This window comes from Macrobrachium rosenbergii, chromosome 17 (genome assembly GCF_040412425.1).
Source record: "Macrobrachium rosenbergii isolate ZJJX-2024 chromosome 17, ASM4041242v1, whole genome shotgun sequence".
NCBI classification, from domain to species: domain Eukaryota; kingdom Metazoa; phylum Arthropoda; class Malacostraca; order Decapoda; family Palaemonidae; genus Macrobrachium; species Macrobrachium rosenbergii.
In genome coordinates this window covers 13033770-13047785 of record NC_089757.1, presented here as the reverse complement: position 1 = coordinate 13047785, position 14016 = coordinate 13033770, and the positions used below count along the sequence as shown (strand labels likewise).

At 36.9% G+C, this 14016-nt stretch overlaps 1 protein-coding gene and 1 pseudogene across 1 annotated transcript in view; one reads left to right on the top strand and one right to left on the bottom strand.

Moving 5' to 3' along the window:
- Positions 1-13587, bottom strand: part of LOC136847744 (choline transporter-like 1) — a 97101-nt gene extending 83514 nt beyond the window's left edge. Inside the window, exon 1 of the mRNA XM_067119615.1 lies at positions 13505-13587. The gene's annotated coding sequence lies outside the window, so the exon portion shown is untranslated. The remainder of the gene's footprint in view (positions 1-13504) is intronic.
- LOC136847556 (uncharacterized) lies at positions 3032-13058 on the top strand (annotated as a pseudogene).
- Positions 13588-14016: the final 429 nt, after the last annotated feature.

Genomic DNA, 14016 nt, shown 5'->3' with positions numbered 1-14016 from the left:
TGTAGGTATGAGGATGAGGTGAATTGGATGGCAAGAACCAGGGGAATGCTTGTCTGCAAGCATCATCAGAAACTGTTCCCCTAGGGCTAGTATGCTAGTGACATCATGCCTTCACTAGTGGCCACCCTCCCGAGTACTGACCAGATCCAATGTTGTTTAACATTGCTGATCTAGAGAAAATACGTGGGGTTGCGGTTGTGGCCGGGGGGGTTGGGGGGCAGTGTTTGTTTTGAAATGCCTTCTATCAAAACTTCAAAAATGTCAAGAAGTAAATTATCCAGATTAGGAGATCATAGTTATGAAAGTGAGAAGGTAGCATCCCCCCAAAAAAAGTTTTATAGGCACTTACAGAAATAAGACGAAAAAATAAATTAGTGGTGATGGATAACAATTAAACCCAACTGCTTGAAAATCCGATGTTATAGTGTGTCAAAGAATCTATTCACATATAGCTGTCTGTGCCTATGCAGAAACCCACATTGCTTCAAATTTACTGGGAAGTCCGTGTCCCTCGTGATTCTGCTGTTACTTGAGTGAAAAAGGTAATTCAACCTTTTATTTTCTATCTTTATTCTGACGGTGACAGAGACAACTCTTGAGATACATTACTCATCTCTAACGACTCCTCTGAGGTAGATAACTGATTTAGAACGAGAAAAGAAAAATGAGAATGGTAGGCTACTCATACATATTGTCCCACCACACATACTACACCTGTCTGAGAGAGTTTTACTGAGACGAAAGTCTATTTGTACCGAAGCGTGTTTTTCTTTTCTCGTTTTTGAATCAGTTATCTACCTCTGAGGAGTCAGTCGAGATGAGGTCATACATCTCAAGAGTTGTCATTTATTTGCTGTTCATAAATAACTCGTAGGCATTTTTTCACTGCTGAATGCAATAGCTTTCTGGAGGAAAATGCTGTTCCTCTCATTCAGAAATATGTTTGTTCGTTTGTTTTTCACTCTGCCTGTCCAGAGAACATCTCAAAAAGTTATCGAAAGTTTTTGATGAAATTTTAAGAGGACGAGGGATGGCTGAGCTGTGACTCACTGAGGAGATGATTAAAGGTAATAATGACAAAACTTTTTCTTTTCAAAATACGAAAGTCTTTATACCTAACAAGTCTTTATGTTCAGTAAGTTGTAAATCAATCTTCAGGAGAATTAAATGATTTATTCAAAGAGGAAAATGGAGAAAAAATATAATAAAAACGATGTATCAACAAACAGATATATGCATGCACGTGTAAATAGAAATAAAATAAACTAGGCAATTTATTATGACAATCTAAACTTGTCTCACAGCCTCTCCTAACTGTAAACTCCACCTATTCTCTCTTATTACTTGTTCTCGTCTCTCTCCTCCCCCCCAGCCCACCCCCTCTCTCTGCAAACGCTGCTTCACACGGCTTTCAGCAAACACGGGCTTCTGTTGATCGAGAGCAACCTACTTTTGCCAAAGCTTTATAAGGAATGTAGGTCCCCTTGAAGTCCGCAGTGAAAAGTCATTACTTGATCGCTCTAGAAGTGCAGCAGAAGTCCCTCTCTTACAGAAACATGAAGGTAAGAGGAATCGGAAAAGAGAATGACATCAGTTACCGAAATTAGTTATCACAGGGTGGAGTCTGGCATATTTTCCGATTCCTTTTTAGCAACCACACCCGAATAGGAATAATATTGGTGCAAATTTCAGCAGCAGTTAAGTTTTTCTTGTGACACCACCTTCGCAAACAGCTATGGTGATAGTGTTCGTTTTTAATATTACTGGCATGCGCAAACACTCGTTGAGAAGAAGCCTAGAAAACAAGGAACTCGCCACAGAGGAGGATACTGTTGTGTAAAAAAAAAAAAAAAATAAGAATGTGAAACAGAACAACGAGAACACCAAACAGATAGCAAATATATGAAGATAAAACAACCAACGGATGCACATGATTATACAAACATGAACAGCAATAAAAATAAGAAAGACTAAGTCAGTGTTGCAAAACTGTTCAGCGAAGTACTTAACGTTGGTGATGGAAAAGACTCCCAAATTATCATAATAGTTATAACAATGACTTAATATATATATATATATATGTATCACATACATACATACATATATATCCATCCAGCTGTGACTGAGTAGCAGCATTTGTGAAATCTATATATATATTCAGGCATTCTGATGTAGATATATATATATATATATATATATATATATATATATATATATATATATATATCAGCCCATCCAGCTGTGATTGAGTATATTTGCTGAAATCTATATATATATATATATATATATTCAGGCATACTGATGTAGCATATATATATATATATATATATATATATATATATATATATATATATATATATATATATATATATATATATATATATATATATATATATATATATATATATATATATATATATCCTGTACTGAATCATCGCTTCTGTACGAACATAAAAGCAGAACAGCTCAGTTGCAATGATCACTTGGAACTGTTGACTTTTCCTAAAGATTTCTTTAGTAACTTCGAAAGAAGATTAAATTGTACTTGAGCATGTTTTAATGTCTCAGAACAAGAAATATTCCACTGATCTAAGGATTAACTGCTGAAGACAAATGCTGTCGTTAACACTCAGCTATCATTAAAATTACGTGACCAAGAACTTGGCTTTCTTGTCTTCGCGTTTCCATTACCTAAACCAACGAAGCTGGAAGGTTATATTCTCATCTGTTTTTGTGTGTGTTTGATTAAGTGTGTGTTGTGTGTGTGTATGTGTGAGAGAGAGAGTTTTAGACACATCGCAAGAACGCTTTCACAGAATTAGTCAAAACCTTTTAGGTGTATTCATTAAGTGACTTTCTCGAGCTGATTAACTTTTGAGAGAAATCCACTGAAATCTGACGAGTTTTCCTCAGTCTCAGAAGTCAACAAAGAAATATGTCAACTATGTTGTACCGACTGAGTTTCATCAAATTCTTTATTCTCGTTCTTGGGATATAACCTGCCAGCATGTACATGTACAAACACACGAAGATGGGTAATCTTAAGGGCCCCAAATGGTCTTAATCCGGCACTGCCTACGGTGATCATACATCTTTGAATTGCACTGGATGGGGGCCTGGGCGCACACATACAATTCTTTCCCAAGCATTTTATAAACATGTGTACAAGAAATGAAAGTGTAAGGATCGAGCAACTACTACTACTACTTTTTTTTTTTTTTATCTTTTCAGAGGAAAGTGCTCCTAGTGGTTTCTTTGGTTCTCTGCGTGACTCAATCTTCCGCAGCTCCCAAGGTCGAGAATCAGCAGCGCGACAGTCCACCAACTAAAGAGGAAACGGCAGCAGAAATCACGCAGAGCGAAAGAGACGACAAACGTATGAAATTCTGCTCCTATTTTTGTCTGTTTTTCTCCCTTTCTACGAGTTATCTTTCTTTATCTCTGAATTCTTGAACTTGAATATATTCAAACTTACTTTAGAGTTTAAGTTCCATATGATGCACATTCAGGGTTAGCTATTTACAAATAAGCATCCTGACGCTGAACCTTCTGCCTACCAGTAGTCTATTTAGTTGTAAAAATGGCAATGTCACTGGCAATAATTTCTTTAGCTCTCAAAAGATTATGAAAAGTAATTCAAGCAAAATCTCTATGACGATTTTATTCCAGGGAATAAAAGATACTATATAAAATAAAAAGTTGAGACGCCACAGGGACGAGACAACTTTCGCACTGATATCACGCATTGAAGAAGCGTTTTCCTCTCTGATTTCTCTTCCAGTCTTCGTCGCCCTCATCCAAGTCTCTCCTGACGAGTGTGACGCCGGGGATAGCAAAGGTGGGCACTTGCATGCCCTCCTACGAGTGCAGCAAACGCGGAGGCGTGTCATCAGGAGGATGCGCCAAGGCCTTCGGCACCTGCTGTCTAGGTAACCTCCTTTCTTATTTTCTGCTGTCGAATTTCTTTCCATAAAATGTGGTCTTCATATGGGGAACGCATCGGTTGACACGTGTAGATGTTGCTGACAAATGCACTTGCCAGTGTCTTTTCCTTATTAGCCAGCCCCACTCCTCCACCTCCCACCTCTTGCCTGTAAGCTGCAGTGCGGCTCTCTGAATGAACCAATCAGTTTTTTTCTTTTTTTCTCGGTTTCTTCCCTTCCTGCCGCTCAACTTCTCTAACTTTACCATGTTCTGATTTACATCTGTTTTTAAAGAACAGACCCTTCGGGGCAGGAAATGTCACTCAGTGAAATAATGATCATTACAATATAGTATTAATGCAGTTGATAAAAAAGCCAAACGATTCCTGTATTTTGGCTGTCTCGGAATCTGCGAAGAAAATATGTTTTTTTTTGTGCTTGCAGTGGAAAGAACCAACAAAAAAAAAATTTAATTTCTTTCATTGTACTTGCAGTTGAAAGAACATGTAACAGCGAGACGAGTTTGAACAACACGTACTTCGTCAATCCGAGTTCGGAAACGGAGACTGAGGGAGCGTGCGTTTTGACTGTCAACCGGGCGACGCCCAATATCTGTCAGCTCCGATTAGACTTCGAAACTTTCCAAATCTCGCAGCCGGACGAAAATGGCCACTGCAGCGATTTCTTCACAGCGTCCGGTGTCAACATACCACCGAACACGATCTGCGGTAACATTGGCGGCCAGCACAGTAAGTAGCTGGTTTTATTTAGGGTTCGAGAAAAAAAAAAAATGGGGTCTGTATCACAGCAAAATAAAGGACTAGGAACAAAATGCCCTTGACTCAAGTCTCCGTAGACAGAGGGGTCTAAGAGGGCTCCCTGAAGTGTAGGGAAGAGATGTAGATGAGGTACGGAGAGGAGGAGAGTGGACCGCATACTCTATGAGCAGTAATACTTGATGAAGGCATTCATTCAAATACTAGGAAGGAAAAGACACGTTTTTAAACAAACGATGATACAACAGATGATATAATGGCCACACTATCATAAAACTGTACAACTAATTACTATCATAACGATATTCTCTATTTCCTGGCAGAAATTTAAGCACGGTTTGATAACCATCGTGCAAATCCCAATATAAGAATACCCCGTAGTCTAAAATTACCAACAGCTCGTAGGAATAATTAGTTGTCGAGAATCCCGTGAAATGATATTTATTTTGCCTTTTGCATTCACTGTCCTTTAATTTTTTTAAATTTTTATCCTTCCTCTTTAAATTTTCAATCTCTTTAATGTACCAGAATTTTCATGGATGTAGAACCATATAAAATGCAATTTATTTTGTCTTTTGCCTCCTCTTTAACTTTTTTCTTCTCTCTCTCTCTCTCTCTATCTCTTGAGTGCCCTGGCGTCTGGCTGCACTCGACGGGCCGATTAATCTGACGGACGGCAGACAAGACCTGTCCTTCCTTCTCTTCAGCTTTGTCATTTCTCTTCGTTTTTCATATTCTCTCTTTTCGTTCCCTTTTTCCCCAGTGTACATGGACGTGGCTCCCAACGGCGGAGCGATCAAGCTGACGGTCGACAGACAAACCCTGACGGCAAATAACAAGAACTGGAACATCAAGGTGACGCAGATCTCCTGTGACTCCGAATATAAAGGTAATAATCAATCTGTCCTCAAATTCACCTAGACTGGTTTGAAGCTGGGGAGCAATATGGGCTTGCAGCAAAGTATGGCTAGACTGTCAGTAAAGAGACAAATAAATAAATAAACGGATTCATAAATGAGATTAATATTATAGATTAGTGAACAAGTGAACACACAAGTGAATAAAAATGAATAAAAATGAATATATAATTAGTGGTAATAAACCAAGAATAAAAGATTAATATGGAAATTTATAAATGAGTAAGAAAAAGAAATAAATAGCTGTCGAGAACAATGAGTAAATGAATAGATAACCAAATGGATAATTTTAAGGTTGTTTCTACTGAATCATTAATAAAGTCTTTTTTTTTAATAAAACCATATTTTTTCATTAGACTTGATGTTCCAAAGCACAACAAAAATATTTGTACGAATGAAATCATGTGGCTTATTGCTGCCTTTCACTTATCTTTACAAAGTATCAAATTGATTTGCTTCAGTTAATAATAACGATCTTTACCAATATCTACATCTTTACTATAAATGTAGTATCTCTATGCTGATTAAACTCGTCCTAAAATTTAGGTCCAAAATACAACATGTAATAAATGCGCCGAAGTTTCTTCCGCGCAATCGAGTTTTCCGTACAGCGTATAATCAAGGCCACCGAAAATAGATCTATCTTTCGGTGGTCTCGGTATAATGCTGTATGAGAAGCGTCCCATGAAACTTTAACCACGGCCTGGTGGTGGCCTGTCCTATATAGTTGCCAGAAGCGCGATTATGGCTAACTCTAACCTTAAATAAAATGAAAACTATGAGGCTACAGGGCTGCAATTTGGTGTGTTTGATGATTGGAGGGTGGATGATCAACAAACCGAATTTGCAGTTCTCTCTTTAAGATCTGAAGGCGGACAGAAAAAGTGCGGACGGACAGACAAAGCCGGCAAAATAGTTTTCTTTTACAGAAAACTAAAAATGAATCGTCACGAGGTGAGGTTCATACTAACGTTTTTTTTTTTTTTTTTACCCCGGTCTGGTCCCTTGCATTTTTGAGGAACCAAAAAACATAATAATGATAGAAAAAGCAAACGCTTTCGGAAGGTGAAAGGTGCAATGCAGCAATTAGCAGTTCGTTGAGTAACAAAGCATTTTGAAAATGAATAAAATAATGAAAACCCTATTGACATTTAATATTGTAGTCACCCTCAATTTTATCAGCAGTGTTGATTTAACAATGATGATATTTGCCATTATTATTATTATTATCTAAGTGGTATAATTATTATTAGGACGATGGATAAGATTATATGTAGATTATTGATGTCATGGCGATAATATTAGTTTTGACGATGATGATAGTGAAGAGGGAAATTTTTATTATTATTATTATTATTATTATTATTATTATTATTACACAGCTCCTGAATCCTGTCTTCAGTATTACACATCAACATCAGGAACTGTGCAGAGTTTCAATTTCTCCAAGAAGAAGAACCAAGGTAATAATATAACTTTGCACTGGTGCTGTTTATGGTGGTAGATGAAAAAATCCATGATCAGTTGAACAGGTGAAGAAATAAATAAATATATATACACATATATAATTATATATACAGTATGTAAATATATAACATGTATATATATACATAAATATATATAACTATATATATATATATATATATATATATATATAAATATATATATATACAAATAAATATATGTGTATATATTCTTCTTCTTCGTTTAACGTGCTTTTTCCCATTTTTCATATGGGGTAAGCTTTGATGCCTACACACACATACACACACACACACATATATATATATATATATATATATATATATATATATATATATATATATATACAATTACTCTTTTCATATATCTGGTTCGAATTGTGGAATAAAAGAAGTTTATTAATTTCATTCCCCAATAGGGATATGGATTCAAAATTGTAAGTGTAAACCTATCAAGAACTCGTTGGATTAAAGAGGATGGATGTTATATGTTGACAGTTTCTGTACATACGTCCCTACACACAGATACACTCACAAATACACATACACACCCATATATATATATATATATATATATATATATATATATATATATAGTGTATGCATGTATGTATATAAATGTGTGTGTATTTGTGCTGATGGCAGTAATGCATTTGCTGTATCGATGGTCGTTTGATTACAGAAACTATTCCACTTTCTGGGCCTTGTCAGAACTTCAATGAGTGACCATCAAGAAGCGCCAGCTACTGCGGCACAAGCCCCTTAAACATTCGTAAAAAACAAAAAAACTCGGGGAAAGGCATACGTGCGCGCACACGCACACACACACACACATATATACACACACACACATATATATATATATATATATATATATATATATATATATATATATATATATATATATATGTGTGTGTGTGTGTGTGGAAGGAAACAAATGCATGAATTTAGAAAGCATAAGAGTGAGAAATAAGCTGAATTAGATATAGCTTAAAGGCAACTTCAAAAATATAAAATTTCACACAACTAAGTAGCATAACACAGCGAAAGAACGAATCAGCAATATTACTTAACATTCAAGCACTATGCAGTCCATTCTATAGTTTCCATTTACAAATATAGTAGTAGCATTAGTAGTAGTTTGGATTTGCCTTTGAAACGGCTCCATCATGCTTATCGTCAACTTTTTTCTCTCCAGTGACTCCCCATCCAACACCCAGCATTCACAACCCTCTCCCTCCAGACCAGTTAGGGGCTATCATCACGATCATCGACTCCGGTCCCAAATCTCTCAAAAAAGAAAAACATCACCCAATCTTTTTGCTTAAGACTTGTTGTTTTTGTTGTTTTTTCTGTTTTCATAAGGTTTGCGCCAGCCTTACTTGCCGTTTTAGACTTCATCTCTTTAACTAATAACCCTGAACAATCGTTTTAACTGAAAACTGAGAGCGTCCACACCAGTGACATGTTGCTTGGAGACCAATTGGAAACATTGTGGGGGACACAGTAAGAGACATCCGGATACAAATCTCCTGATATGTATGGGGATATATCTGTCACAATGTTGAGAGACATGTCGGCAATAAGAGTCGACTTGGTGAAACTGTCCACACCATGTCTCCAGAAGTGGCAGACATGTCGTCGTGTGAGGATGCTTTGCTGGCAGCTGCACCATTTGTTGTTTTGTGTGCCCATCGGAGAAGTTTTTTTGAGCTCTCTTCGGGACTGTGCAATAAAATTTTTTATTTTCTTCTCAGCCACTTTTTGGTCTTTATGCGGTTCTTGTACAACATATGGCTTGGTTGCCACAGCAACGTGTGGCTCCGATAACACTCGATCAACTGCAGCGTCCTGTCTCTTGTCCACTCCATGTTGGTCTGTTGGTTGGTGAGAGGTCTCTGACGACATCACCTCGTCCACACCAGGATTGCCAACATGTCGCCCAACAAATTCATAGCAACATGTGTACTACGATGTTTTCAACGACTTAACAACTTGTTACCCCACTTGTCAGTCTTAATGTTCTCACCGTGTTTTGTCACTGGTGTGGACGCAGCCTAAGAAAGATTGATTTCATTTAGAATCGTGACAGAGACTTTGTTTTATTAAATAGAGACGATCACCGCATGATTTAGGGATGAAGAACCATTTAGAACATGAGCTGCGCCAAAAAAAAAAAAGTCGGTTTCCTTAGGCAAGCATTTTATGTATCGGCTACATATTATTTGTTTTTATTAGGGGTATTCCTACGCCGTGTATTATATGTTTGGAAATGTATGGTAACTTCCATTCCTTATAAAAGTTGACAAATCTGGTGACGCATAATACTGAATCCTATATCTTGGGTAACCATTAATGCCTTTGTGACATATCAAAGAAATTCTCTGAATAAACTGCTTTAGTTTCGTATTATGTTCATGATAAACCACATAACGAGTGTATTACAAATTTCCTACTGATAATATCCTTTGAAGAATCGTTTGATAACGAATAAACTTAATTTCTAACCGTTCAGTGCTCATTATCAAGGCAGTGGTTTTATGAATGGAGAGTACATGTGGCATCAGGCTGAGTATCTCTGGAACTTTAGTCATGTTTTGTGTACATCGAATGAAGGTGACAGTAGCCGCCAGTATGCTGCTCTAATATATTAACCAAATAGTACATTTTATTTAGCCCGATCCTTTGCATAACTTCCCTTTGAAACCCCATTCGTCTCTTTCCTCAGTAAGGCAGCTGGCGAACCAGAACTACGGGATCTGCATTAGGAAAGCTCCCGGATACTGTGGCATCATTTGGGAGAGAGACAATACTACGAATCTCAGTTTCACCATGTCAGGAGCTTTAGATGCAGTGTTTCCAGATCTTATAGGTACGTGTGCTTGTTTTTAGATCTCACGGTACTTGTGCTTGCAGATGTTTACCGTTTTACAGATCTTTCATGAAAGTACATGTGCAGATGTTAATTTTTCCAAACCTCATCGGAAAATTCGCTTACATGTTGGGTTTTTCCAGAAGCTATGCTTCAGTATGCTCCCAGTTAATTTTTTTTAAAGCCTTATAACTATGTACGCTCACAGGCATTCACTTATATCTATTATTGATGTGTGCTTATAGACTCATTTTCCTCAGACCTTATAAGTAAGTATGCTCACAATCTTTCACCTACTTTTACAATCTTATAAGACAGTTGGTCTTCAGGATATTACAATATGGAAATGTTGTTTTCTGTTATTCTGTATATTTGTCTAGTAATCACTCCCCGGGTCCCTTCACCCCCTTCCCATCTCTCTCTTTCCAAAATTCAGAAAGATCAAGTATTATTTACATCACTAATAATATGAAACATTCGTTTAAATTGAGAAAACTATACCACAAGGTGAGCCCTGCATCCTCATCTCTTGAGGTAAAGATTCACAAGGCCTCTAATCGGTTTCATTTATTAAAACAAAAATTCCTTCTAATGGTAATACTAACAATAACATTTATGAAACCAGGCCAACCATCAGTTGCTGACTTCGGCGAAGCTTGCCAGTCGGACTATGTGGTCATACCGGAGGGTGTCACCGACGAGAAAGAGCAATACGATCGTTTCTGTGGTCTAGGATTCCCCAAGTGGGTGATGAGTAAGTATACTGGCCAAAGTATGGTCTTCTCTTCCATTCACGTGAACCAGACATCCTAACACACACACACACACACACTCGTCCGATGGCACTCACTCATGCCATCACTTTTACTTGCTCTCATTTTTTTTCATTTTCTATGATTACACTTGCCCTTTTCTTTGCTCATATTTCCCCTCATTCTTCCTTTTGTTTATTCATACATTTCCCTTCACTTATAAAAATACTAGAATTTAATCCTTCCTTCACCTACACTTACCCTTTGACTCACTCCCTTTTTTCCCTTATATTCTTCAATATACTTACACTATCACTCACACTCTCATTTACACTTACTCTTTCATTCACTTATACTTGACATTTTCTTCATTTATACGTAATTCATCCTTAACGTATGCTTGCCCTGTTATTCACTTACATTTAATCTTGCTTTTACCTATGTGTAGCCTTTATTCACTTGTCTTCAACATTTCTGTTCAACGGCGGCAGAAATAATTAGGTTGAACTTTGCATACTGAGTCCGCAAAAATATTTTTGTTAAGATATGAACACACTTGCACAAACACGTAAGTGTTTAGCAATGAATGTTACAGGTGGTTGGAATGAGATACAAGGTGAGTTACAGATCAGGTGAAGAAAGAAAGATAGCCTGGTGTGTACAGACGATCCGGAAAGGACTTGGATTTCCACGGAAATGTGTGAAGGGATTTTGAGCCAATTCTACTCTATGGAAGTGAAATGTGGATGTTGCATAGGAATAAAAGGCAAAGGCTGAAGCTGTCGTGATGAACCATTTATGTAGTAGAAGTGGCACAAGAAAGATTTAAGGGCTGAAAAACGCAGAGATAGACTGACGAACTGATAAAAAGGTTAGCATAGTTGAAAGAATGGATGAGTGTTCTAAGATGGTATGGTCATGTGGAAACAATGGAGTGCGATTGGTGGTGAGAAAAGTTTATCATTTAGAAGTGATAGGAAGGTGAACAAGAAGAAGCCCTCCAAAGTGCTAGATAGATAACATAAAAGAGGTACTGGAAAGGAGAGTGGGAGTATTTACAAGACAAAAGTGTATGACGCAGTGTTAGTAGACATGTTCAATGGCCTGCTGATGGACCTTCTGTTTAGTTGTATAAAGCAGCTAGTGTTGTTTGAGCATTTTACTCAGAGGGTTCATCCATGAAACAGCCGTTAAAATATGAACGTGATAATGACTATTGTGTTGTTTTTATTTGGGGTCATCATTCTGATATGGGGACTGGCTTAAAGTAAGATATACATTTGTAAGCACACACATATATATATATATATATATATATATATATATATATATATATATATATATATATATATATATATATATATATATATATATATACTCCCTCCAAAGTGGAACTGGCTTCATGTGATAACGTTCCGGTTCTCATCATAATTCACTACTTAGGTCAACAGATGTACATTGTGATTTAATAAAACGTGCCTAAAGCCCTCTGCCCTGCTCAGAATTCAAACCGGGCACATAACAGTGTGCTTATGTGTGTTTGCGTACATATACATAATACATACATACATACATACTGTATATACTGTAACGGGAATTAGGACGAACATTGTCACCACATATTTAAACATGAACTTTTACATTTTCTTGACCTGAATTCTATACCCGACAAACTTTAGTCAAATGAGAAAGACTGTTAGGATGATGAAAAAGCAGATTCCATTTGCCAAGTTTTCCCTTTCGCGATTTTGTAGGTACAGCGATGCCATTCGTTCTCTACGTCAGGACTGACAACTCCGAGACGGTAGACGGTGAGAATCATGGTTTCAGTCTCACTTATCGACAGACAAACTCCTGCTAAGAGGTTTAACAGGAAGAGGGAGCAGTAATGACCCGTGCTAAGACACACACAGGACAGCAGAGACGTCTGAAGCACTAATTTGACGCGTAGTAGGAAGTGGGTGGGGTAAAACTTGCCCGCAGAATCGCTCTTTTCAACGACAGAGGTGGTTTAAGTGAGTGTAGGCGCTCAGCTGGGTAAGGTAAGGTCGTCTTAAACTTGGATATTTTCATCTGATTGCTTTGATGGAAATAACTATTGGCATAACAACGTATGAATCTATTTAAAATATTTGATTCTGCACAAAAACTGTCGTTTTACCTTTCGAATGAGTTACAAAAATAGAAAGCAAAGGATGCTTACACCATCTTCGGTGATAATTATCCATGCAATTTGTAGTCAACGGACTTTGCAAATTTGACTGAATGTTTGATTATGTATATAAGTGTGTATGTACAGTACTTAGATATACATACACACACGCATATATATATATATATATATATATATATATATATATATATATATATATATATATATATATATATAATGTATGTACTATGTGTGTGCATAATGGGTATACACTTGGGTGTATTTGTTTCTTGGGAACCTGTATTGATAAAAACTAGTATTATTTCATTTTCATTAAATTATCTGAGCATTTGTGCTTGGTTCTTCCAATTGCTTTATTTTTTTGTCACGTGTAAATACGACTTTTCTACTTGATATTTTTCAAGGAATGCTCGTTATAAGTAATCACGTTCTTATTATCCACGACTTTCACGACTGACTAAGAATTTCCTGACGATGTAAAGAAATAATGTAATCACTATATAATATTATGTATGATACATGTAGCAATGTCACAGCTTGTCCTCATTAAAAGTTGGTTGTAAATTATTATATAAACAGCACTGATACTGAATCACTGGTAGGTACCTACCTGTTGCGTCTCCGCGTATCGCATCAACCCTTCAATGTCAAAACGAAAAACCGACAAAAGAACCATCACCTTGTTGCTTAATCTTTGTACCACCGTATTTTGATAGACAACGTTGCAACGTTTGGTCACCCACACTGATAGGCGAAGATAATGCGATACGCGGATGCCCAGCTGATTCACTACGTACATATTGCGGTTTTTTATTTATTCTATTATCAGTTTACTTGATATTCGTTTAGCTTGTTTTGTCACTTTCTACACAATCACTTTATCTGGTGGAAACTTGTTCTTCCGTTCAGTGGCATTTCTAACCAGTTCCTAATATATGTTTGCACCGTTTGAAAATGTAAAAACACTGATAATAAAAATAAGCATAAATCTAATAGATTTTTCTTTGCCCCGAATCTTTCACCTAGAAACATTAAAATGCGATGTGTCTCACGGGATGAGAAAACCTTGACAACAACAAGAAAACTAGCAAACATTCCGTGCAGGCCATAAGAGTTACCTCG